This window comes from Lycorma delicatula, chromosome 1 (genome assembly GCF_047948215.1).
Source record: "Lycorma delicatula isolate Av1 chromosome 1, ASM4794821v1, whole genome shotgun sequence".
Lineage (NCBI taxonomy): Eukaryota > Metazoa > Arthropoda > Insecta > Hemiptera > Fulgoridae > Lycorma > Lycorma delicatula.
The window spans coordinates 285,196,038-285,221,635 of NC_134455.1; the positions used below are offsets into that span (position 1 = coordinate 285,196,038).

At 31.3% G+C, this 25,598-nt stretch overlaps 1 protein-coding gene across 9 annotated transcripts in view; it reads right to left on the reverse strand.

The window, feature by feature from the left end:
• The window catches only part of LOC142332386 (Ig-like and fibronectin type-III domain-containing protein 1), a 676,608-nt gene that overhangs the window by 278,340 nt on the left and 372,670 nt on the right, over nucleotides 1-25,598 (reverse strand). For 8 of the 9 annotated variants that reach the window (XM_075378862.1, XM_075378812.1, XM_075378850.1 and 5 more), the window contains one exon: nucleotides 16,043-16,141. The gene's annotated coding sequence lies outside the window, so the exon portion shown is untranslated. Of the gene's footprint in view, nucleotides 1-15,165; nucleotides 15,338-16,042; nucleotides 16,142-25,598 lie in introns of those variants that run through there. The other variant, XM_075378871.1, reaches the window with a different exon arrangement.

Genomic DNA, 25,598 nt, shown 5'->3' on the forward strand with positions numbered 1-25,598 from the left:
CTGATATCCAAAACTTGTTAAGTCTGTGAGACTTGTTTCTTAATATTAATATATTTTTAATTGATTGATTTTTGTTAGGAGCAGGTTACTTTCCTTTCAACTGAATTTGTGTGAACATGATTTGATTAACATATTTAGAGAGGCCGGCCACCGTGGCGCGAGTGGTAGCGTCTCGGCCTTTCATCCAGAGATCCCAGATTCGAATCCCGGTTAGGCATGGAATTTTCACACACGCTACAAATCATTCATCTCATCCTCTGAAGGCAATACCTAACGGTGGTCCCGGTGGTTAAAAAAAAACATATATATATATATATATATATATATATATATATATATATATATACTTTTAGAGACGATATATATCTACTAGACAAAATTTAATCCTTTCCCTATTACCCTTTCTCCCTTTCCCATCACCTTTTTCTTTTCCCCCTTTCCCCATTTCCTTTTCCAGTTTTCCTTGTCCCCTTTTGCATTTTTACCACAACCCCTTTTCATCCCCCATCCCCCCTAGTGAAAGGATAGTTCCCTCTCCTTTCCCCCTAGTCCCTCTTCCACACCCTTCCCTTTTCCTTCCACATTATCTTTTCTTTTTCCTTTTCCCCTTCCTCTTTCCCCACTTTTTCCTATTATTTTTTCTCCTTTCCCTTTCCATTTCCTTTTCCCGTTTTTACTTTTTTCCGTTTTCCTTCCCTTTTTGCCTTCTTTCCTCATACCTTTTTCGATTTTTCCCTCTTTTCCTTTTCAGATTTTTCTCTTTCTTCCTTTTCCCCGTGCGTAAATCTGTCTAGTAGTTTTTTTTAGTTTATAGCGGACACATATCGGAAGCACTGAAATGGAATCGTAAAATATTTAGTAAAGCGTTTATTGCTTTTACATCTAACAGATAGCGCTGTTTTTAAAAAAAATGCATGTTTTTACCTGTTACATGAGTGAAATAAATAGTAGGTATATAAAAACACGCGCATATTTGAATACAATGTTGTGTCAAAATTGCAAAGCAATCGGTGAAGAACTTTCGGAGATTAAGATTTTGAACAAACGAACATTTAAATTTTTATCTATATAGATGTTGGTATACATATGGATGTATACGTATACTGGTATACATACTATTTGTTTTAAGTTTAAATAAATTGTCTTCTTTTGAATGTTGCCTAATTTTCTTTATGTCGGGTTTTTTAACTGGGTCTGCACCGACCTTGATATGATACAGGTTCTGACGACCCTGTACAACTCGTTATTGCTGCTTTTGATTGCCTTACGTTGAATTTCAAAAATGTAATTTATGTTCTTTTATGGAAATTTTTTACAAGTTTTTTGGGACATTTTTCTCTCTAATCCCTCTCAAATTTTCATGGGTTAACAACTCACCTGCTTTTACGCCATTTCCAATAAATTAAATTAAACTGAAAACTAATTATTAATTTTATAATTATAATAATATTTTTCGATAAAGATTTAAAAATATTGTATGCTGAATAAAGATTAGATAAGTAACAGATTATTTGTTGTAGTAGTAATTAGATATGAAAGCTGGTAAATTCTACCAAACGGCAACATCAATCACGCTAAAGATCTCTCGTCATAAAAGTCTTTTGTAGACTAGATTATTAAGCTAACACAACTCAAATGATTTTTTAAAGAAATCTGCTGAAACTTCCGTGGGTAAATTTTACTTAATTCAATGTTAATTTAAATTCCCAAAAACACTATTATTTAACTAATATATATATGCCTTTTTTCTGTTGTAAACGGAAAAAGAGGTTGATCTTAGCACTATGATATGATAGATAGATAGACCATAAAATTTTTAATTCGCAGAACTTCTGAACTCGATTAAGCTTTAATGAACTCATAACCATAATGTTGTAAAATAATAGCCTATATTAAATTTCTGGTCAATTCATTGCTTTAATTTAGTTTATAATAAATATTACGTCTGTGCCTCTCTGTATGACTATAGTTTTAAATTTTGGGATGATTTCAAATGTAAACATAATGTTTTTTTATTAATTATACACGGAGTTTTTTTATTCATATTTACTTAATTTCATATTTTTCTTTATTATTTATTTCAACTTTTTCAAATTCAATGAAGATTCAACAGCAATAGCTGACTAAACTTATTTCCTATTTATTTATATATTTTAATAACTACTAGATATATATTTCAATTTTGAAAAAAATAAAATATTGAAATTGAAATTCATTAATTATTACCTAAAACGTTGCATGAAAACAAAAATATAACTATACGTATGCACATGTCTTAGTAGCTATGACAGTCCAGCTTCACTAATTTTCTCAACAACTCAAAAAATTAACGGAAGGTTAAATTCCATTTACAATTTCTCACAAAATATTTAATAAAATAAATAAATAATCTACACTGATAGTTCCAATAATAAACGCAAATAGCTAAGATATTCTGAGGATAACGTCCGAATGATAATCTATGATGAAACCAGATTTCAAAAAAAGCCTAATTAATGATTTACACGCATGCTACTCCTCCACTGGCCAATCTTAACTATGCAGTAGAGCGATATTAATATAACCATATATAAGAAAACTTGCTTGTAGAAATTGTATATCAGGGCCGAATCCTTTGTTACCTATCTGGAACGGATTTTGTAATGTAAAATAAATATTTTCAGTTACTTTTTCTGGTTAAAAGTTTGAAATAGCAACTATACTTTTAATATAACTCCTGTATTATTTTATGAAACTTAAAATAATAATAAACCCAACGTAACAGGTAATTTTATAAAATAAAATTTTACAAAAAAGACTTAAAAAAGTAAATTTAAATATATTTAAAAAAAGTCACGTAAGAAAAAAATAATTAGTATAATCAGTAAATACATTTCAAAATAAAACTAAAAATTATGATTACAGACGACGCTGTAAGAAAAATGAATGCGCAGGATAAAAATATATTTTGAATTTGGAGGAAAGAAATTATTAGAGTGTAGTTACAACAGGCATAACACATGTGACAAAGACCAAGCATTCTGAAAAACAGATCGACTATTCCTGATTCTTTAACTTAAATGTGTGAGTGGGTGTGTGTCTGTAATCATACATGGACTACACTTATTACGTAAGATATATTACTTTTATTAAATTAAGTTGAAACCGAACCTCAAACTAAAAGAATTATTATTATTATTATTATCTGTTTCCATTTAATAAATTGATCTTATCATAGCTTTTACTTCCGAACAAAATAATCCTTATTTCTTAAACAATATCCTTGATTCTTAAACAATAATAATTGTGTACGTAAAATCGCATCAAAAATACAGTCCTCTTCAAAAAAAAATCATTTGCTCAAAGGCTGTTTTATGAATAATGTATTCTATGCAAGCTTACTAAAGGAGAGGAACAAAGTAGTTTCCAGTTGGGTTCTTCATAGAGCTGAGTATACTGATGTATATAAGTTAATGCAGGTAATATTTAGATTACAAGTGACACATTCACTGTATTTATCAAAGGGATGCCTAATGAACATCATTACTCTAGGAGAAGGTAATGTTTACTGATGAAATTTTTACATCAGATTCTTTACATGAACGCAATCACAAGAAAGACTGTTAGCGTAAAGTAAAAATTAATATTATTTTAAACACTACTTATTGTGAAACAATGCATTAAGTCTATTTTATCATCTAAGTAGGGAAACTGAATACTTGGCAATAAATACAATTCCAAAAAAAATACAAAAACTATACATTATATTTTTTCATTGATCATGTAACTGTTTTAGTTAAGCCACTTTCAAATATTTTTGTTCTAAGATTTTAAAATAAAAATATTTAATACGTAAACTGTCTGATTCAGGTATTTCAATTCTTCCTTTTCTTTACAGTCTTTCTCATACATTTCCAGTTAGTTTTAAATTATCGAACAATATTGATTTAATAATATTGACAGTTACCGAATATTAGTAAACTTTTTTTATAAGATTTTGCAAAGACTTTCAACTTTACCTTCAGATTTCTTCATTTTGAGTTTACTAACACGTCTTATTTTCAACTTATTCCTGTACCAACACAATTTAAAGTCTTCTGCTCCTATTTGGTTTTTCTACTGCAATTTTGCTGCCATAATTTCCATGTGTTCCATATTTCAGATCGATAAAATATTTTTAAGGTATTATACAACTTAATTCATATTATATCTGAACTTATATATTAGTTAAATTAAGTCTTAATTATCATTAATATTTATTTGGTTATTATATTTAATATAATTCACTTTTATTGTTTTAAGACATTAAGTGTAGATGAATTACTGGAAGAAAGGAAAGTCACTTCATAATAATGTTTTGAATAAATCCTAACTTCAAAAAAATGATTTAAAAAGCTATATTTAGGAATAAAATTTAAAAATAATGATATAAAAAAAAATAAAAAATGTTAAATAAAATAAAATATTAATTAAATAAATAAAAACGAAATTACGAAAATAAAACTTATACATTAATGAAAATTACTTTAAAAATTAGTATTTTTATCAGAGGAAGATGCGACACTTCAGCCACAGTAAAAAATGTTCATGAAAATTAATTAAAAATTTCGAAGATTAATAATTTTTAATTAAGTAAACAATAAGTAACTTATCTCGTAACAAAATGTTTTATGGTATTACATAAAACTGTAAATTATAATGTAAATAATAAAAAACGTTGATTAAAACAGAATATTTCTTAGGGTGATAATGACAACGCATAAATTAAAAATAACGAGGAAGGAGCGAAACGTGAGAGAGAATTTAAAACATTTTTTAAAACACATTCCAGCACTATATTGATTCACAAGTAGTTTATTCACCTACTGTGAGTAGAAAGATTGATTAAAGCAATTAGATTTCAAATACAAGAATACAAATCATTTATATAATACATTTTTATTGCTTCAGTAATTAAAAAAAATCATAAAATCCTGAAAGGCTTTTAAGTAAGATCACTAGAAAGTAATTCAGAATAAAAAACCTTCGATATATATTTTGTTAACGTCATAACACTAGGTGATCTGAAATATAGCAATCTAAACCGAAATTTAATATGTGAATTTGACATGCGTTATATTTCAGGAAAAAACGTACTTTTAATTTTTATTTTTTATCGTATAAAACCTTCTAATTTGGAAGAGGAGATTTAAAATTTTATTTGACTTTCTAAGTCGACTATTAAACTTCAGATAAAACTAAACTGACCACCAATTTTCCAACAAATAAATTAACATTTGCGTTACAGATAATAATAGATAATACATTTTTTATTACAATTTGAAAAAATAAAAACTTTTCATGAAAATCAACAAATTTATAATAGAAAATGTGAATAGCTTTCAGTAATTAAAAAAAATGAATTTAAAAGAGATATAAATTTATGATAAATAACACGTTGTAATTACTATAATAATAAATATCATATATTTTGTATTACGATAGATGTTCACTTAAAATTATAAATTATTTATTACAGAATGAAACACCGTCTTTTATGTAAAGTGGTTTTAATGACTTGTATCAATTAGGTAATTATTTTTATAGAAGTATTAAATTAAAAATCTAAAATTTTAGAGCAAATTAATATAGAAAAATGGAAACCTTCTGAAATGAAATTATTTTATTTTACCTCAAATCATATTTACAGTCAGCTTCGTAGGGAACCTATAAAAGTAAATTTCATCAGAATAAGCATATGTAAAGGAGTTTCGTTTAAACACCTTAATTAAATTCATTCTAAAAAAATATCAATTTTAAATAAAATGTAGTAAATCAAATATAGCACATGCAATGATAAAGTCAACACAACTAGGATAAATAAATGCCCAATAATACGAATAAATAAAACCACAAGGTAAAAGAAAAATTAAAAACAAATGACAGAAGCATAAACATTAACATAAATACTTAGATGATGCACAACTCAAGAATAGAGGCCTCTAACCATCACTATTAGGTTCTTAGGTATAATATACGTAAACGTTTTGACCGTCTAATATCTTCTCCATTGTCCAAGTGGTTAACAGCTAGATAGTTCACGTGTTCATTAAGGTTTTATTGAGTACTTTGTTGCCAATCGATTGACTTCTTCCCGGAAATACGTTAACACTAAGTACTCATGGATTTCGGCGTTCCGAACGAACCATGGCTCCTGTATTATACATCACGCATATTTATTATAGAAGCGTTGAATAGTCTCTATAGTGCTGGTATTTGCCATAACCCAAAATTTGATTCCGTATGTTCAAATCGGTTTTATGGTCACTTTGTACAATTGCTGCTTGCTAGATGCAGACAATCCGATTTACTGCTTATTAACCAATACTGCACCTTAATTTTGATACCTACCTGTTTCCTTTTTTCTTTAATGTGAATCTTCCTAATATAAAAATTAAAAACTTTATGTTTGAGTTCGATTTCTGTTATTTGTTCTCGGAATCCTCACAGAGATTCCGCTTCATACTGCGGCATAAGATCCAAGATTATTATCTGATTGCGTGCTTGGATTCCTAGATCTTTCTCAGCTTAAAGATGAGAAATTGGAGTTGCTCAGATTAAATGAATTTGACTGTTTCTCCCTAGGCCCGAACGACTAGCATATCCTTTGGAGCCTAGCACTTATTACCTTTGTTTTCTCTCCAGGATTTCCTAATATCCATATATAATCTCTATATATTTTCCAGATGATCTGAATGACAAAGTGGACTAACAGCAGTAGTATTTGGTGTTTTCCACAATAGTCTACAGTCCTGTGTCCCTCTAAACATTTTGCAAACCGTAAAGATCGGCTACAATTATTCTTTGTATGTCCGTATTCTAGATGACATCAATCGGGATTGAACAATGCAAGTTTCTCAGTACTACTCGAAACGCACGCTCGTCATTTGAGTAAACATATGTCTCAATACGGACGAACTCTATTATTCTTTTGTAGAGCTTTACGCTTTTTGATATAAAAAATGTGGTCCAAAATTTAGCTGCATTGCAGTTATCTTCTTTCGCTTTGAAAAAAAAAACTCGTAGGGCGACTTTCTGAAAATTGGTGGTTTAAACGGTTTTCATTTTCATTTTCAGTCATTCAGCAATTACGATATAAAAATTACGAGATGAAAATTCATTAATAAAGCCCTGAGTAAAATAGACTTTAACAGTATTCCGGTTGGAATTATTTTAGACCTTTACCAAGCATTCGTTTTCAATAATCAGTCTCTTCTGTAAAAGTAATCCTATTTCCGGTAATGAGAATTGTACTATTGCAACTGAAAAATTCGTACTTTTCAGAATTAGGAGCACTGATGTTTGTCTGAAAATAAGGAGAGGTTGGTTCCTTATTGCTTGATTAACGGGTTTCTCATTTATCGGTGCTAGGTTTACATTTTTCTCTTTTTACGTGAATGATTTATTTCGATTACTCAACGGATCTAGGATCAGATGATGCGGATGACACTTCGTTCCTCAGCTAATATCATAATTTTAAAAATATTAATTCAGCTCCCAAAAATATTTAATTTTAATGAATTACTTAAAATGAACTCTTTTGAGAATAATGGAAATAAATCTTAATTCATGACTTTTCTCATAAGAAAGTCTGATAAACGCTAAAAATAGTGAAATACACCTAGGATCCGGAACTTACTGAAAAATTTGTTTTTAACAGTTATCTGGACCAGTATTTGTTGAAGGGTGGATCAAATTTGTTGTTTGGATACCCAGTCACGTCAACATACATGGAAATGAGGAAGCCGATAAACTAGCCAAGTTAGAAAAAACTATCTCAACCTGGTTGCCCCACGCCCTTGCGTTCATCCAGGGCACAGTCGACGTGGCGGTCAACAAATGGAACGAACAGCGTCTCTCCAAGACGACTGCTGGTAGGAGATGGGAGACTTTAGTCACTGACGGTCTTCTCAATCCGGCCTTCCGCGTGCAGTCAGCGTAGCTGCCTTCCGACTGAAAACTGGCCACAACTATTTTGCTTGTCACCTTCACCGCATCCATGTACTTCCGTCGCCTGAGGGTCCGCTGTGTGGTTGCGGAACGATGGATGCTGGTCACCTGAGAAATTGTCCGGCCCTGGTCACACTCAGCTGGATAAGAGTCCAGAGTTCACAAAAGCCCGTCTTTATTGGTCAGCACGTCGCTAAATGGCTCAGTAGCCAAGAGCGGGCGTTGGCTAGTAAGTAAATAATAGTATTTATTGAGAAAGAAACAAAATAAACTTTTACCAGTAGCATTAGCAGGAAACATTTTCTTTAAGGTCTTAGATATGTTATTATCTTAGCTATCCTAATAAATTTATATTACTATATCATTCATCTTATTTATCATAAGGAGTAAAGGTGTGGGGATAAGCGGCTTATAATAATATGTCTCATGCATTACAGAAAATATACAGAATGTTTTCACTCGCCATTTAAGGACTCACATCAAACATTTTTGAAATATTCGGGCGATATTTCTATAAAATCTGACTGATTGCCATGAAAAAATTCATGTGACACGAACAACGTATAAACTTGAAAATCTGTATATTTCATTATTTTTTTCAGTATACAAAAATGTATCGGAAAATATTTTTGTTGTAAGAAAGTTTTTATTAAAATTGGTATAACGTAAAAACTGTAGGAAAAGAACAGTTTCACACGGGGTCTGACAGAAGTCAACAGTTCAGCCGGATTTCAATACACGTAATAAAAACAATGTAACACGTGCAACTCGAATCCGGGGGGTGGAAAAAGGCTTCTTTTAAGAACTCTTTCAGATTGTGTTTAATTTGTAATGAAAATAATTTTGTAATAGCGTATATTTAGTCTAGTCAGTCCAAAGTCGTGAAAAAATATAATGTCTTGTTTCCATGAAAATAATAAAAAATTCTTCTATTTCACAGGGATTATGCACATAATGGGCACATCCTGCTGGAAGGATATCTTTCTGACTGCAATTGTTTCCACCTAGAAGATAATGCGGTTCCTTCTAGGAACGTTCTTTTTTTCATTACCTACTTCTTTTCTTTATCCGAGATCACATCTTCCTTCTTTTTTAGATCTGTAAATGCAGATTTGACTCTGCTAGGTCTGTCCAGATGATTCCGGAACGTAGAGAGTTTTCTTACTGTCATCTGGTAAGGGGTTATCTTTACACAATCGAGGCTCACTTAAACAGAAATATAAACTAATCCGATTACTTGCATAACGTGTTCAAGAAAGCCAGTTACCAACGAGTAAACTTATTTAAATTTTGGGACTGCTGCTTAGCTCAGTGTTTAGGTTCAAAGAAAGTATATTTTTGAGACAAAGTATAGAATCAGTTTTAAAAGACTAATACTCGGAAATAATCCTGAAGTAAGCTACAATTCAATAAAAAATTCCGATTAAAGATCAAACCATTGGATAACATGTAACAGATTATACATTATATTTTTTGTATTCTTCATCAGTCTGATTTATTTATTTTTTTATTTTCCGTACGGCTGTTGCGTTTGTTAATTCTCTCTAGTACAAGAATATGGATAATAACGTTATCCCAAGCTTAGAACCAAATTCAGGAATGAAATTAATTTGTCAGTCAGTTGTTAACCTGTAGCAACTTCTAGGTCTATCGGTCTGGCCATCATTTGATTGAGATAATTATGCATTATTTACATTCAACAACAATCGTGACCTATCTACAAAAGCCTTGCCTATTTTTGTTATTTTATTTAATTTTTTATTTAATCACATATATTGTTAAAAATATGAGTATATTGAACTGGTGGTAGAACTGTAATCGAAAATAAATCTTCAATGTAAGTAGCAACATTAAAACTAAATGGATTTTTGATATAATGAATTAACATATAAAAGGAAAAAAATAGCAAATGATGAAGAATCAAAAAAGATATTAAAAATTCATAAATAGAAATCTTTAATTGTATTGAAATATTTTATAATTTCAGAAATGAATAATTACAATTTACTCTTGTTAATACTCTAAGATTACTCTGATTAATTTATATTACTTTGAAGGTGATTAATATGTTATTATTTCACTGTCGTCCAATACTTCATTTTTTAAGATCAGTTTTGAAATAATTTTATAAACACGTTTAGTGGCGTTATAATAGTCGCGTGCCAGAGCAGGTGTGGGAAAATTACTTATACTACGAAAACAAAGCATTTGTCTGGCTGAATCAAAAGCAAACAATAAATCTACTCAACTTGTTTGGTTGAATAACAAGAGGATCTGTTAAGCTCTATTGCTGATTTGCATCAGAATACGATTGATGTTGTAACTGAAGGTCGCACTCCTTTTTTGAGGCCTTAGTATGTGCTTAGGAACGCATCAGTGTACAATATGAATAACAATAACTAATTTGTAGTCTACTCTCAATTTATATATCATAAAAATCTCATTACGTAATTATATGCGGTCAGTGACTATAAACAATAGAAATTACAGTTTATGATGCGAGAAGATGAAAATTTTACATCTCTATTTTGCGGTATACAAATTTAAGGTTGCTTGTAATATAAACGTTGCATAATATAAAATCTCTAAGTACAGATTAACGACTAAAAAATATCAATTGATTTGGAAAACACACATAACACTGATAACAGTTAATAGGGATAAATTTTAAGAAATATGCATATTAAAAAAAAAAATAGGTTGATTTTAATCTTTTGCTTAAATTTTTGAACGTAATCTTTTCAACAGAAGGTAAAAACTAGCACGTTAAATATCATTTAACTCTATAGCCAGGGTAGAAGTAAGTTTAGTGGGATTAAGTTATATTTAATGTACTGTCGCAAGATCCAAAATAAGTTTAATCAAGCACTCTTGTTTTTTCTTCAAAAAAAATAAACATTTTTCAACTTTTTAAAAATTTGTTACTGTTGAACGATTCTAGTTTCAAAATAAAAAAAGAATCTTTGCCGTTAATCTCAAAAATGGATTTTTTTAGAATTTGACTGCTCTAAATAATAACGTAAACGATAAAAATTTTGATTTATTAGTATATGATTGCACTTCCTTTTTCTTGGTATATATGATGGATGTCCGAAAAAGAAAATATCTATAAAATAAATGTGCGCTTTTCTTATTCTGTCTATTCGTTTCGACATACAATACCTTTTCTAAAATAAATGATAATATGTCTATTTGACCACAGTTATTATAAAGTTACTCAGCTGAAGGTCATTGTAAATTATATATTTAAACCCTTAATTAGTTTTTATAAATATAATACAAAAATTATTATCATAAAATAACATATTAGGAGGTACAAGAAAAACGGATTATAGTTTTAAGTCACGGACATTTTGCGTAGCTGAGAACATTATAAAGACAAGATTGTACGTGCGTCACTACGAAATTCCTGAATGGTTCATCTGTTCGTAATGAAATTTTCTACAGTAAAAAATCTGATTAAAACCTTGGTTGAGTTTCACGATAAGAAAAATTGATTAATAATTTATAGGTAATCAGGTAAAATAAATACATTTATAAAAAAATATATACATATGCTTTTATCGTTATTATTATTACTGTTATCGAGATTTAAGTTTCTTCACAGACGAATAGGTTAGGTAGAGATTTTTGGGGGAACCCTTTGTCATTATTGAAGATTATTCAGCATTGATGCATTTTTATGAAAAAGTAGATGTATATTTAATTTCCATAACTTGTAAAATTTGTCGAAAATCGAAATCCCCTTTTCGATTTTTAAAATAAACCTTCGGGTGCTAATACGAAGTTCCAAAATTCACTTTAATTTACGTAAATTGACCAACTTACATGTTAGATGATTTTTCAAAATGTAATTAAAATGAAACAATCTAGTAATAAAAATATTTTTAAAAACGGTACTTACGTATTAACGCCACCGCAGCTATAGCTTCATTTAAAATCAAAGTAGTCAATCGGATTTCGGTGGAAAATGGGCCGATATAGAGTTTAACATAGATTCAAAACAGTCACTTTATTAATTGGTTATTTATATTTATTTATTTTATAAATATAATTTACCCAAACTTAACCTACGCTCGCTTCGCTCGCTAACCTTAACTAATTAACAGGAGTGTTTTGATTATTTAAATAATAAATAATTGCAATAATTACTGAATTTATTAAATAAATACTCAAAAAATTACGGTGTTAATTAGTCAAGGTTAGCGAGCAAAGCGAGCGTAGATTAAGTTTGGTTAAGTTAAATTATATTTATAAAATAAATAAATATAAATAACCATTTATTAAAATTAATAAAGAGACTGTTCATTTTCCACCGAAATCCGATTGACTACTTGGTTTTTAAATGAAGCTGTAGCTTAGGTGGCGATGATAGATTGTTTTTTTCTATTCGTATTTTAAGGTAATTCACAGCATTTTTATACCGATAGATTACAGTAATAATTTATATAAAAATTTCTGTTCATTAGTTTTCACAAAATTATTGGGGTATAATTATTTTATTTATTTTTTGTATTGTACCCTCATATATATCATATTCAGACTTTTTTAGAATTTATCATACTTTTCCTTAATGCATTTTAATTACTTCATTATAATAAATTGTTACAAAATATTTAAACATAAGAAACAAGTTATAATAATTAAAATAACAGGAAAAACAGGCGCTTGTCTTTAATTAAAAGTAATTTTCTTTGAAAAGGTAGGTAAAATATAGCAATATTAGCTGTACCGGTGTAGTTAGTTGCATCTTTATTTAACCGGAAATATTTAATTAGAATCTAATAAAAAAAATATGAAAGAGAATTAGAACATTAGTTTCAGTGATTAAAATTTAACCATCTCACATGTTTTTTATAACAAAAAATAATTTTAAAAAATGTAAAAAAATTCTTCCAACTATATTTAATATGAGATTTAGAAAAATATCAGTATATATTATTTATATAAAATTAAGTAGTAATAATAACAAATTAAAAATAATCCACTTTTAGCGTAATAATTTAATTGAAATTTATAACTCACAACGTATCCATTTAGCTTGAGCTATTCCCATTAAATGAGAGTGCGCTTAACGACAACAGTAGTTGTAGGACCGTTACAGTTTTTGCGATAGGTGCAAACTTATAATTTATTTGTTATTTTATTTAGTACGCTTACAATCTAAAATTAAAGTTTAATTAAATTTAATTGCCAAAATATAACTTATCTACAAAAGTTAGTGATCGTACAAAATGTTTGGAATAATTTACAAATCTAGAATAGCCAAAACACTATTAAAATACATTGCCTGTAAAATATTTTTTCCTTCTACTACAGTGTTTCTTTACTAATATATATTACCAGATTGATTATTACCGTGTAGTTAAGACTGTTAAATCTGAGTGTTGTAATATTTTCACACAACTAAGACATCTTTTGTTGTCATAGTATTGTAGGTGATTTTATTTAATTTCAAATGTATTCTCAAAAGGTTCTCAAAACGGGGATGGTGTGTGCAGAGAGGATGGGGTCAAATAATAAAAATGAATAAAAAGTAACAAAACAATAATTTTTAATGTTTTATTAACAAAACTAACTGTATTTAACAAACAGTGGTAGATGGTATTTCTTTGACGGTTTCAATAATTTAAATACTATTAAAAAATGTAATTCATGGTCTTCGATGATACACAGAGAGATAATATGTGCCATCTCGTGCGGGAAATTGACAATCCGAGGCCAGGTTGAAACGACCAACGCTATCGCTCTTCGATAGTTATTTTGATAATGGGCTCTAACTAACAACACATTCTACCCTGGTTATCCAGTGATGTAACAAACTACAACAAAAACCATATTATGAAACCATCGGAATACGATATCAATCAATCAATAACTGTATTTTGGATATTTACCTACTTTTTGAATTATAGAGAATAAGAATAAGTGATAATGCTCTTAATTAAAAATTCAGGGCAAAAATCAATCGATTTAAATTTATTGTTATATAATAATCTGGTTTAAATGTTAAATGGTAATTAAACAAATACAATTATAAAAATTAAAAAAATCTACTTTTTTTAAGAACTTCTCTGTAGTTGAAAGTAGAATTATAGAATATAAAATAGCCTAGCTCCTGTGATCTATTCCCTTCATCCTGGGTAGTACGAATATTATTCAAATTACTCTACTAAATATGTCGTAACTGATTAAAAGCCCATCAGGGTAAAAACGAAATATACAGAATCATGAAGGATATAAAATGGCAGTCTAATTTCAAAATAAAACGGTCGGCGTAGGATATCTAAAATACATTGAGAGACTCATAGACAGAAAATTATTATTTAATCCAATCAGTATTTAAAAAGGGAACTTCAACTTTATCCCAATATTACATATATATATATATATAAATAATAAATAAAAAGTAATTTGCTTTGAAAAGGAAGGTGAAATATAGTAATATTGGTTCTACAGATGTAGTTAGTTGCATCTTTACTTAACCGGAAATATTTAATAAGAATCTAATAAAAGAAAATATGAAAGGGAATTAAAGTTAAACCATCTCACGTGTTTTTAATAATAAAATATAATTATAAAAATGTAAAATTTCTACAATGTATATACTATATACGTATATAATTCTTATATACCCGTTATGAAAAGGTATTTATGTACTGATTAAAAATTGAAGTCGTTAAATATAATTTAAAAATTAAAATTGTCCCCTTTTTAATTTTAAAATCTTTTCCAAAATAAAATATTCTATTAGACTGAAATTTTCATACGGTATCCATTTGCACCCCTTTGAAGGCCACGGCTGTAAACTTAATTTTTACCTCTTTTCTGTTATTTAACGTAAAAAAAATACTGTACTTTTTTTTTTAATTTTTGAGATTTGGGATTCGAGTTTCTATTCAATAACGTTACTAAAGTCTGACTCTATTTACTGATATTTAAAGTCAGTTTATTAGAATAATTATATATTAAAATAATACAACACACCTATGTTAAGCAGTTAAAATACTTTAAAATGTAAGATTAAATATTTAAAACGAAAAATTATATTAAATACATATATTAAGCTTTAATATTCTTATTTTATCAAAACCGTTGAAATAATAATTATAGCATTATGTTTTATAAAGAAAAATAGAAACTTAAATTTAAAAAATAAATCACTACACATAAATCCACATTATAATACTAACTTACTTTACGATAAGATGAAGCTCGCTTATATCCAACCGATTGAATGAACTGATATGATGCACGCACATGAACTGACGACGGGCAGCAGGCAACTGGAAGTGGGAAGTAGGATTTGCACTCGTTAGCGCTAGGCGTACAACAGCGGCCGCAATATACCTGACTACGAATGGAATGATGTGCGTATGCGCGACTGTAGTAAGGCTGGGTTTGCATAACGTATTTACTTATTGCTGCCTTATAAGCGATCTTATTTTAACCATAATAAAAGATATTACGTATTTGTTTTACACGTTTGTTAAAAAGTATGTACAATTTCATTATTGTTTTTTCCCACATAAGTATATAGGTATAACATACGTACATATTGGAAAACAAAAAAAAAAAAATTGTAATAAATAAAGACATATTTTTTTATTAAAGATTAGATAGATAATTAAAATCGTATTCAGCAAAATACTTTTCAGTATTAGGAAATCAAATTCTAACGAATTAATACCGTGATTTATCGTAGAATTCACTTTTTTTAATTTTTAAGTCTAGCAGTATACATAATATTTCATATTTTACGTAATATTTTGTATTCCTTTTAAGATATCTAGATGTAAAGAAACTAAACAGTCTTGTACAGAAGCCAACCTAGAAGATTTACTTTTCTGAAGATGTGGAATTTTGACGCAAACTACTCATTAATGAATGGACATATTTTAAATATGTCCATTCATTCAATTTCCATTCAATTTTTGATAGGCTTGTTCGGGAAGTAATTAATTCGGTATAGTCAGCCACCCCATAATTAAAACACTGGCCGCTCTGATCCGGGCAAAATTAAGATAACGTACTTTAACGTAACTAAATTATTGTATGAAGAAATGTTACTCACGGTTCACAAAATAAATCACTGTAGATGTTATAAAAATAATTCAGGTGAAGAGAAGGCTGTAAAGAACACAAGATGACATCCCCGACAAGATTCTTCTTCCTAGGAAAATAAACAATAAATATTAAAATAGGTGACAATCCGCTTTTATAGGTTATAGATAAATTACAGACTTAATATTAAAATAAAATCATTTATCTTAAAAAAAAGGCTACAGCGAATGTGTTTTGTATTAATTAACAAAAAATGATTCAAAGCTTAAATCTTTCTTAATTTTAATCTGATGCTAGTAAAACGCATTTCCTGTTATTTAGCTTTTCCTTTTTCTAATAGAAAATATGGTTACAATTAAAACTCTTTCAAGTACTCTACGTAATTCATTGTTAGCTTTCCCTAACTCATTTGTAATTACAGTCTATTATTCTTCAATAATTGAGTTATTCCACTTTCTGAATAAGTTAAGTAGATTACATTCAAACCTGGGAGAGTTACACAAACAAAACTTTTCATGTACTTCGCTATGAAGAAGCAGCACAGATCTGAATATTTTTCTTAACTACTTTCTAATTCGTAAGTAATATGATTTTTTTTTATATTTTTAATAACTCTATGTATAAAATATTTTAAACATACGCATACGAAATTTTCATATAGTAACAAAATACATACAATTTTAAAAATTAGACAAAAATGGCTGTCTTTTTATTGGGGCCTATTAACAAAAACAGTTAATTCCATTTGTACCACTTTGAATATATTGCGTTTAGTAAACGAACGGACAAAGTAAAACAGTTATACTCAGTTGACAAGCAAGCGGTAATCAATAAGAGGATATTCTTATAATTCAGTGTATCTACCTATCTTTTTGTGTTACTATTAAAAGTGTAAATGCTAACATTAAAAAGTGATTTTGAAGGAAATTTTCCTATATGTACATGATTATGATATGCTATGATATATCTAAACTATATTTCATAAAAATCAAATGAAATTATTATAAATCATGTTAATTTTGAATTCTTAACAAATTCTTTATAAACTAAAATTAAGACGAATCGTTACTTATGAGTAGCGTGCAGCTGGAAATAAAGAACTAAAACAGAAGCAATTCACATTCTATCAAGCGATACATCGCTAAGTATCATATCCAACGTCCAAAAAATTTATACTGGCATTCCCGCTATTCTGTAGTATCAGTAATTACCGGTTTTATGTTAGTATAGTCCGAAATTATTTGAATCTGTTAAACATATATATTTATTCAGGATTATATTCGTAAAGTTATGTAATCCGTAACTACTTAAACACAGAAGTAAGAAATTCAGGAATGGTAATGTAATTTTTTATTCTTCAATCTATTTACACGTCTTCTATTTCTGTCACGGAAAAACACAACACTGGTTTATTTACTTGTGTACAATCCGCCGTCAAACGTACTTTTCTGAATAATTCTTAACAAACAAACACACACACACACACACACACACACACACACACACACACACACACACACACACACACACACACACACACACACACACACACACACACACACACACACACACATACACACACACACACACACACACAAACACACGCGCGCGCGTGCGCAAAGTATAAATTGTATACATAATTTGCATATGATTTGTATTTTTAATATACCTTCATATAAATTTTTTAGTTCCTAATGTAACTGATGTAAAATCCATCTTGTTGGAGATTTTTTCATGAAAAATGAATGATAATTACGAAAAAGTAATAAACTAACTCGATGGCCAGTGCGATAATGTTGTTTACAAATGTTCTTAACATTTGATGTATATCGTACTTATTAGTTGATAACTTTAAAAAAGAGATCAGGACTTAATTACCGTTAAAGTTAAGATTTTCTGGTGGTTTTTGAGGTTGCTATGTCAATTAAATATCGATGCAATGTTAACTTCCAACCATGCATCGTCTTTGCGAAATTGAATAAAATGCTTAAGATAAGAATGATTACACTATTACGCACTTTTTTTTATTTTACTAAATCAAAATTTTAAACAACTAATTTTTCAAACAACAATCTCTTACATTAACTTGTTTTACAAAAAATTCCACATTATTTTCGAGAAAGTTCATGTAAGATAGATGGGACTATTATATTTTTTTAAACGATTGAAATTAAGCCTCTAATTAAAAGATAATTTCCACATAGCGTCGGTCAGTAACATTAAAATTGCGTGCCCTTTAATTTAACGTACAATAAAATAAGTTTTATTGTTGAAATCTGACGTCAAATTTAAAATATTTAATCATCAAGTGTATACTTTATTAGCATTGAACAGTAATTCTATGAAAATTGTTATATGTAGCTGGATAAACATTCCGTAAAATGAACAATTGAAGAGATCGGTAGGCAAAAAGACCTACCAAGACAACTGTCTTGGTAAGGTTTTAAAAAACTCAGAAAGACCAAACATATTATACAATATCCAGTAACATAAATACGGGGAAAATCATTTAAAAAAAATAATAAATATTGCTCGTAGGATTAAAAAAAGCCTCAATATGGACTTTAATAAGGTAAAAACTCAATAATAATACATAAAATAGAAATCTGTTAAATGTTACTAATCTGTTAAATGTTGTTATCTGTTAAATTTTACTTACGTAACAGCGAATTGTAAGTTAATTTTGAAGTCAAAAAAATCTAATAAAGCTTCAGTTAAACAGGAAGCTAGTTCTTTATTTGTAAAATGCCAGTATGTAGTTGTTTTACGATCAACGTTACCCAGAACAATATCTTGCTTAGTGGTCAAAAATAAATGGTGACTAGTCAGCAAAAGGGATCGATAACGTAAAAATATTATAATATTTTTTTCATAGAATAGTAGGCGTATAATAACTGCAAATTACAAAAATTGCAAAAGAATGAGCCAATTTTCTAAAAAGTAAATTCCAATAACAGTCCATAATTTAGTTTAGTTGTCGGGGTTTTATTTGCCTTTACCGACTGCCTTTGGAAAACTACAATCAAAATCAAAGCAAGTTCAAGTGTATAATCTCAAAATGAATAAAAATATCAATAAGGATCTGTATGACTGTTATGCGTTTATTCTGGCGGAAATAACATTCTTTAAATATGTGTAGAACTACCCGTAAATCAGTTAAAAAATAAACCTGCGGACAAGATAAACACAAAAATTTTGAATTTGTATACATATATACAAAGTAGAAAAATAGATTTAAATTAATTATCACTCATTATATAATTTCTCGATTTCACAAAATAACTTAATAATTGTACTAAACAAAGCGTTTTCTCCTTTTTCTGAGAAAGTTCATATTCGCAAACTTTGACAGATTTTATACTTAGAAACAATAGCGATAGAGATATGAAATTTTCGTGGTATTAACATGCGTTAGACTGAAAATTGAAAGGCTTTCAGTGCAGTAAATTAATTCTGCGATGTTATTGACGTTACGTTTATTACATTTGACACAGCCAGTAAATATAATTTTCATCTATTACTAGAAATGAATTCATTGGAATTCTCTATGTACATATAACTGTAAACAATACAAAAAAAAATTAATGTTCATTTTTAGTATCATCAATTTTGTTAAAACTGTTTAATATCACGTTTAGTGACTCGAAGAGAAATAGAAAAAAAAAATAATAAAATGAGGTAAATTAAGTTTAAGACTTCTAATGCAAAAGAAACAGAAATGCAGTCGATTTTTCTTCAAAGAGATGTGATATTTTAAATCTATTGGGAAATTGGATGGCTAACTAAATGGCGAAATTCGTTGAGAACGGAATTTTGAGGGAACGAAAAAATTATAAGTACAAAATTAGTTGAACACGGACTCCATATATGAAATTTAAAAAGCAGTTCTCTAGACTGTAGACAATATGCATACTCCATGTATAAAGGGTACAGATGCATGAAATACAAATAACATATGTTATTTAAGAGAACTACTGAACTCTGTTAAAAAACCAAACACTGATTTGCTTTCAATATTTTTTCACCAATCGAAGCAGTATATTAAAGAGACTCCCCGATATTATGAAGAGATATTTAATTTAGTTGTTATAAGTAAAATTGAATCGCTTCTTAGTCAGCTTAAGCCAGCAACTACGGGTTCCCCAACAGAACAATAGTACAGTATACATAAACAAACCCCATATACGTATTCAAAGGGCTGAACGTGAGTCGTTGGCTAAGTAATGATTGTAACAATGCAGCCACCAAGCTACTGCTGAGTGTGATCATCAAACTTAACAAATATGGCTTTAATCTTTTCTCTATCAGGCCTCACTCTCTCCGCTATTTGTCACACAAATTTCGTCGGCAGTCCCCGAAAAAGATTAAGTATTATCCATCTGAATCCAGCAGGAAATCAAAATCCAGCTCAAACTCAGCATATCCACCCGAGAGGCCAACGACAAGGTCCTCACTGATAAGGCGTGGTTTGATCGAGAACAACAGAAAATTTGATTCAAGCCGATCTAATACACCATAGATTTCTGGCATGGCTAAGCTTACACTTTTCTCCAGGCTATAAGGGTTAAAAGCTGTTTTTGTACCTTTGTTAAATATTCATGTATCTACTGGCTGCGATAAAAATAAATCATTCTAAAGTTTGCATCCCAAATTCAGCGTCCTGCGGTCGGCGGGCTTTAATTGAGCTCCCTCTTCCAAGGATTAAAAAAGCAATTATAAAAAAAAGTTAACTAAACATTTAGTTGGGATTTAATCAACCAGCCGTCGGTAAACATAAATTATATTTTGATTAGTTGATTTGCATACGTCAAGTCGAACGAAACAACATAATGGTTGAGTTAATGATGATACCAAGCTATTTTGAGCAAAGTAGAATTATTGTATTGTTAATTTTCTAAGATGCTTCAAAAATAATTTTTTTAAGGCTGAATTAAGAAAAAATAATAATTTAATACTAAGTGGAAGCCAAAGTTATTTGTTAAAATTTTACTTTTTTTTACCTACATACGTAATGTGAAGAAATACGACAAATTAACTTTGTTTTAATAATTAATCGATAAAATGAGCCATTAAAAATTTAGAGTATTTTAAATACGGATGTAAAAACTTGTGTTTTAACTAAAAAGAATAATACATATATTGTAGCCTAAATACACAGACAGTCATTTATTTGAACATTTTATTAGCGTATTTAATTTCTTCCATAATCTAAGAAAGCATCACATCTTTTCTCAAGTCTATCACAGAAATTATAAAATCAGTAGTTTCATATAACTAAATCTCATTACTGACAAAATTTGAACTTGGCAAAAAGAATTGAAAAACTGATTCTCAACATCAGATGTAAAAGCTTTTAAAATGTGATAACTTTTATCATTAATAGGAAACGCGAATATGATTTCAGAATTACACTGCTTAATTAATGACTACGTAGGAAAATATAGCTTCTTTAAAATTATTTAACTATAATAAAAAAAATACTTGTTTTATTCAGAAAAAAATGCTAAGTCCACTTTTTTCTTTTGTTTTTTGATTTCATATGCTTTTATTCTCCTTCCCTGATGCCAGACCCGAAACCAAGCATGAACACAGCTCCAGGGGGATGTTATCGACTCAAACTGCCTAGTCGAGAACTGATGTTCACCTCAGACAGCCGGGACTTGGTCTTTAATTAGATGTTATGCCTGTACACCGGGACTCCCCCCCCCCCCCGGGAACTCGGTCTTGACGCCACGCCTCAAATAAGAAACCCCAAAGGTATCCCCCGCCGAGAAAACGGTCTTACTTTAACCTCCTCAAGTCCGATTGGAACACTAATGGAATCCCTCCAATCACCGGCAGCGGGACACCTAAGCGGACTACCCCTCCTGGACAGGGTTATCCCGACCCAGACCTTTCCCAAAACACAGGAAAGCACCTCATTATTTGGTTTTGGTTCTGCAGCCATGTACCCTCGAGAGAATGCCCCCGAGAATTACAAAGGGTATATTTGGCCTCCGTTGGACAATCCTTACGTAGATGCCCCGCAATCCCACATCCCAACCCCTTAGGGGACACCCACCTTGTGACGATTCTGGTCGTTACCCCCCCACCACCGTTCATAGTACTGATGGGCTTTAACGAAACCCGCAATCCCACAATTGATACAATGTCCTCACCTATCGGTACCGTCGCAGGGCCCAACATTCATAGCAACGCTCCTCAACTGACCTCTTTGAAACCCGGAAAGATACCCACCCAATGCGGATGCGGCCATCCTTCAGCAATTTATCTGGGAGTAGAGGCGGAAACACTACCGTTGCCACTTTTATATCCCCAAATGAGGGCCGCAGGGAAAGGACATCTATCGTCACTGAGTCTCCAACCGTATTGCAGATATCACGCACTACATCCATCTCAGAGCTAAGGACACCTACGTTCTTTATGAGCAAGTAAACAAGTCGAACGCCCCTACCGGTCGTAACTGACGAGTGACCTTGTCCAAAATTTGCCGGCGTAGCTGCTCAGCAGCGCCTGCAGTGTCCGTTATTCTGATGTAAAGGTCCTCTCCCTGACCTCGATGCTCCGAGAGTATACCTGTCTCACCAGGTGACACGAAATCCTTTACAGTGCTAAAGAAATCCGCATATGTGTGGCCTGCCGTCTTCACCACCACTGTCGCGCTTCGGGGCCCTCTCGGTTTCTTCACCGATACCCTACCCACTGAGGTACCCAGTGATGACATATCTGTGTGCGGGCGGAGTTTACAGAGCCCGCACCATCCAAGCCACATACTCAGTCACTCCATAGAAAAGAAGCCCCACTCTCTCGTGAGGCTCATAAAAACGGGCACTGCCATTCTCATACTGCAGCAACCGAGCTGATTCCATCAGGCGATTGACCAAACGTTCCTCATCCTCCAATGAGTCCAATAACACCAAATAATTCAGTCCGCCTATGTCCACTCCCCCTCCGGCCAAATTCATTGCACGAATATTGCCAGCAACAACCTGACCAGCCCGCAGTAAGCCCAATCGAAGTATCGAGCCCGCCCATGGCATCTCACCCAAAAATACCCAGTTGGCCCAATAATCAGTCCGTCGTGCCAGATTGACCTTCTATAGACTACCTATGAAAGGCCATCAGCTTCACTGACATTCTCCAGTACCACAGTGGACTTAAATACCTTCTTGGGCCAACTTTGGAGGATCAGCCAAGGCAATTCGCTGTCAACTACCCCAGTCTCCAGTTCCTTCCGTACATCTATCCTACGAGTATCTCCATCCGTCGTTTGAGTGGCCGCATCAGATACAATGAAATAAGTTTGCATAGCTTCATACACTAGGTCCAACTGAGTTGACCGTGCCCTCTTCGGCTCCGCAGAGAAATCTTCAACACGTCTCCGAACAGTCCCACCATCCGAGCAATATTATCCATATTATGGCAACACTTCTTAATCGCTGCATTCGTGTCTACATGTTGGCTAACTAGAGAACTAAGGTGCCTAACGTAACGGAGAAGAATAGCCGTATTATTAGCTAGACACCACTTCCGCTTGCCAGGATCAGAAATCACGACACTCGTCACCTGCTCTTCCTTTAGCTATACCTCTTCCATCGGAGAGGCATAGTCCCGATCCAGATCGGAAGTCTCCTCCCATGAGGAGAATGAACTCCTATTGCCCACCTTTGATTTCTTTTTCTCCTCCGTAGCCGGGGAAGAAAGTCGTTGTTTCCCGGTCGGCTTCAAAATTTCGGTTCAACACCCACAACAGCATGACAGCCCACTGGAGGAGGCTGAACAGACCCCTCGAGCGGCTTGAAACCAACATTGCCTTCAGAGACTGAAACCGGCACACCCGCAGCCCTCCGTTGCCAACAGTTAGATGCCTCTTCCTTCTTCCTTTCTCGAGGTTTACTCAGCAGCCGCTCTGCATGCCTTACCTCCTCGACCGCCATTTCCAGAAGACTGTCACTTTCACAACTCTCTGATCCAACCTCACGGACGATAACACGGGAGGGCTCCCCTACCGGATCTCCTCCTTCCAAATGGAGTAAAAACCTCACCCGAAGAAGGGGCACATCCCAGGCTGATCTTGTTCAGCCACAGTCCAACAAAAAAAAAGTATAAAGAAACGAAATCAGTTAATTAATTTAAATCATTCAATGATTCAAATTAATTCAATCAAGCAAGTGTCCGATTAACAAGAATAGCCGGAAAACACAGAAAAGAGAAGTCTGTAAATATAAAGAATATCTCAAGTTCAAAACAAATAAAACAACTGTGAAAGGGAATTTATTTCTTAAAATTTCCCTGCTTGAAACAATTAATAGAAAAACGATTAAAATTTTTTTGTCTATATAAACATGTAAAGTTTGACTTAGATAATTTTTTTTTTTAAAGAGGTTAGGAACCCCATTTACCGGCGCCTAAACAGTGTCGGGCTCACTAACAGGTTCCGCCAGTTACCCTAGGCCGATGTATTAGGAGTTACCCTAGGCCGATGTATTAAAGTATAGTTTAATACCAAAATGAACACTAAATTAAATCACGAAACGGCAAATAACTCCAAAACGATAGTTAACACGAAATTATAGACCAACCAAACGATAAAGGTCACTAATTAGCCCGTAAAGAAAAGTTAGCAGTACGGCACTAACAAAAAACGTAACAAAAACACAAGAATGTAAATAACTAAATGAAACATCAAAAACAACTAACGAAACAACGATCAACAAAAACCGTGAAAACCAAGACACAGTGAACATCCAAAGACAGAGCAAAAATAACACGTCTGTACTCTCACAGATCTCAACCTAACCTCTACTTAGAGTAATATGTAATATTAGTCTACTTGAAAACTAATATGCTAACTCGATAAAGTGTAAGTTGAAAATAAATTCAGTTTCTTAGTCCAAAGGACTATATATATATATATGTATATGTGTAAACTTATATCTCTCTACACTCTCCATCTAACTTATATAATAATTTATGAAAATAACACACAAAAAAAAAGAAACATATAACATACATATATTCCTAGTTTTAATATGAAATCTCACCAAAGCAATTAGATCTTTTACACCAGAACGTAGTTATAATGCAAGCTGTATGAATTTTAGTGATGGTTGAGTACTCATTCATTAACAGTCCAGATAGATGCAAACCGATATCCTATAATCATTTGGCTATATGACAATTGTAGAAACAAAACTTGATTTATAATCATTGGTAGAGAAATAGCTATATTGACCTATTTTACAGGAATTTTAATGGTATTTAAATTGTGAACGACCATCACAAGTGGTAAGAATTATTAAATTAACAATGACTTTAATAAATTATTTAGGTAACGTGTTAGTTTTAAAGGAGTGGGTCGTCGAATTAAGGGCAAAGCCCAGTTATTCGACAACTCATAGACACATTCGGTAAGTGGTTAGTAAATTCTATTAGAGAAATGGGTCGTAGAGCTGCTGCCGTAGCGTCCGGTTTAGCCTTGGCCCTTAGCCAACGTACCCTTTACCACAGACCTGTCGAACTTCCTTGTGTACCCGATTACAAAATCCAGCCTAATAAAATTCATA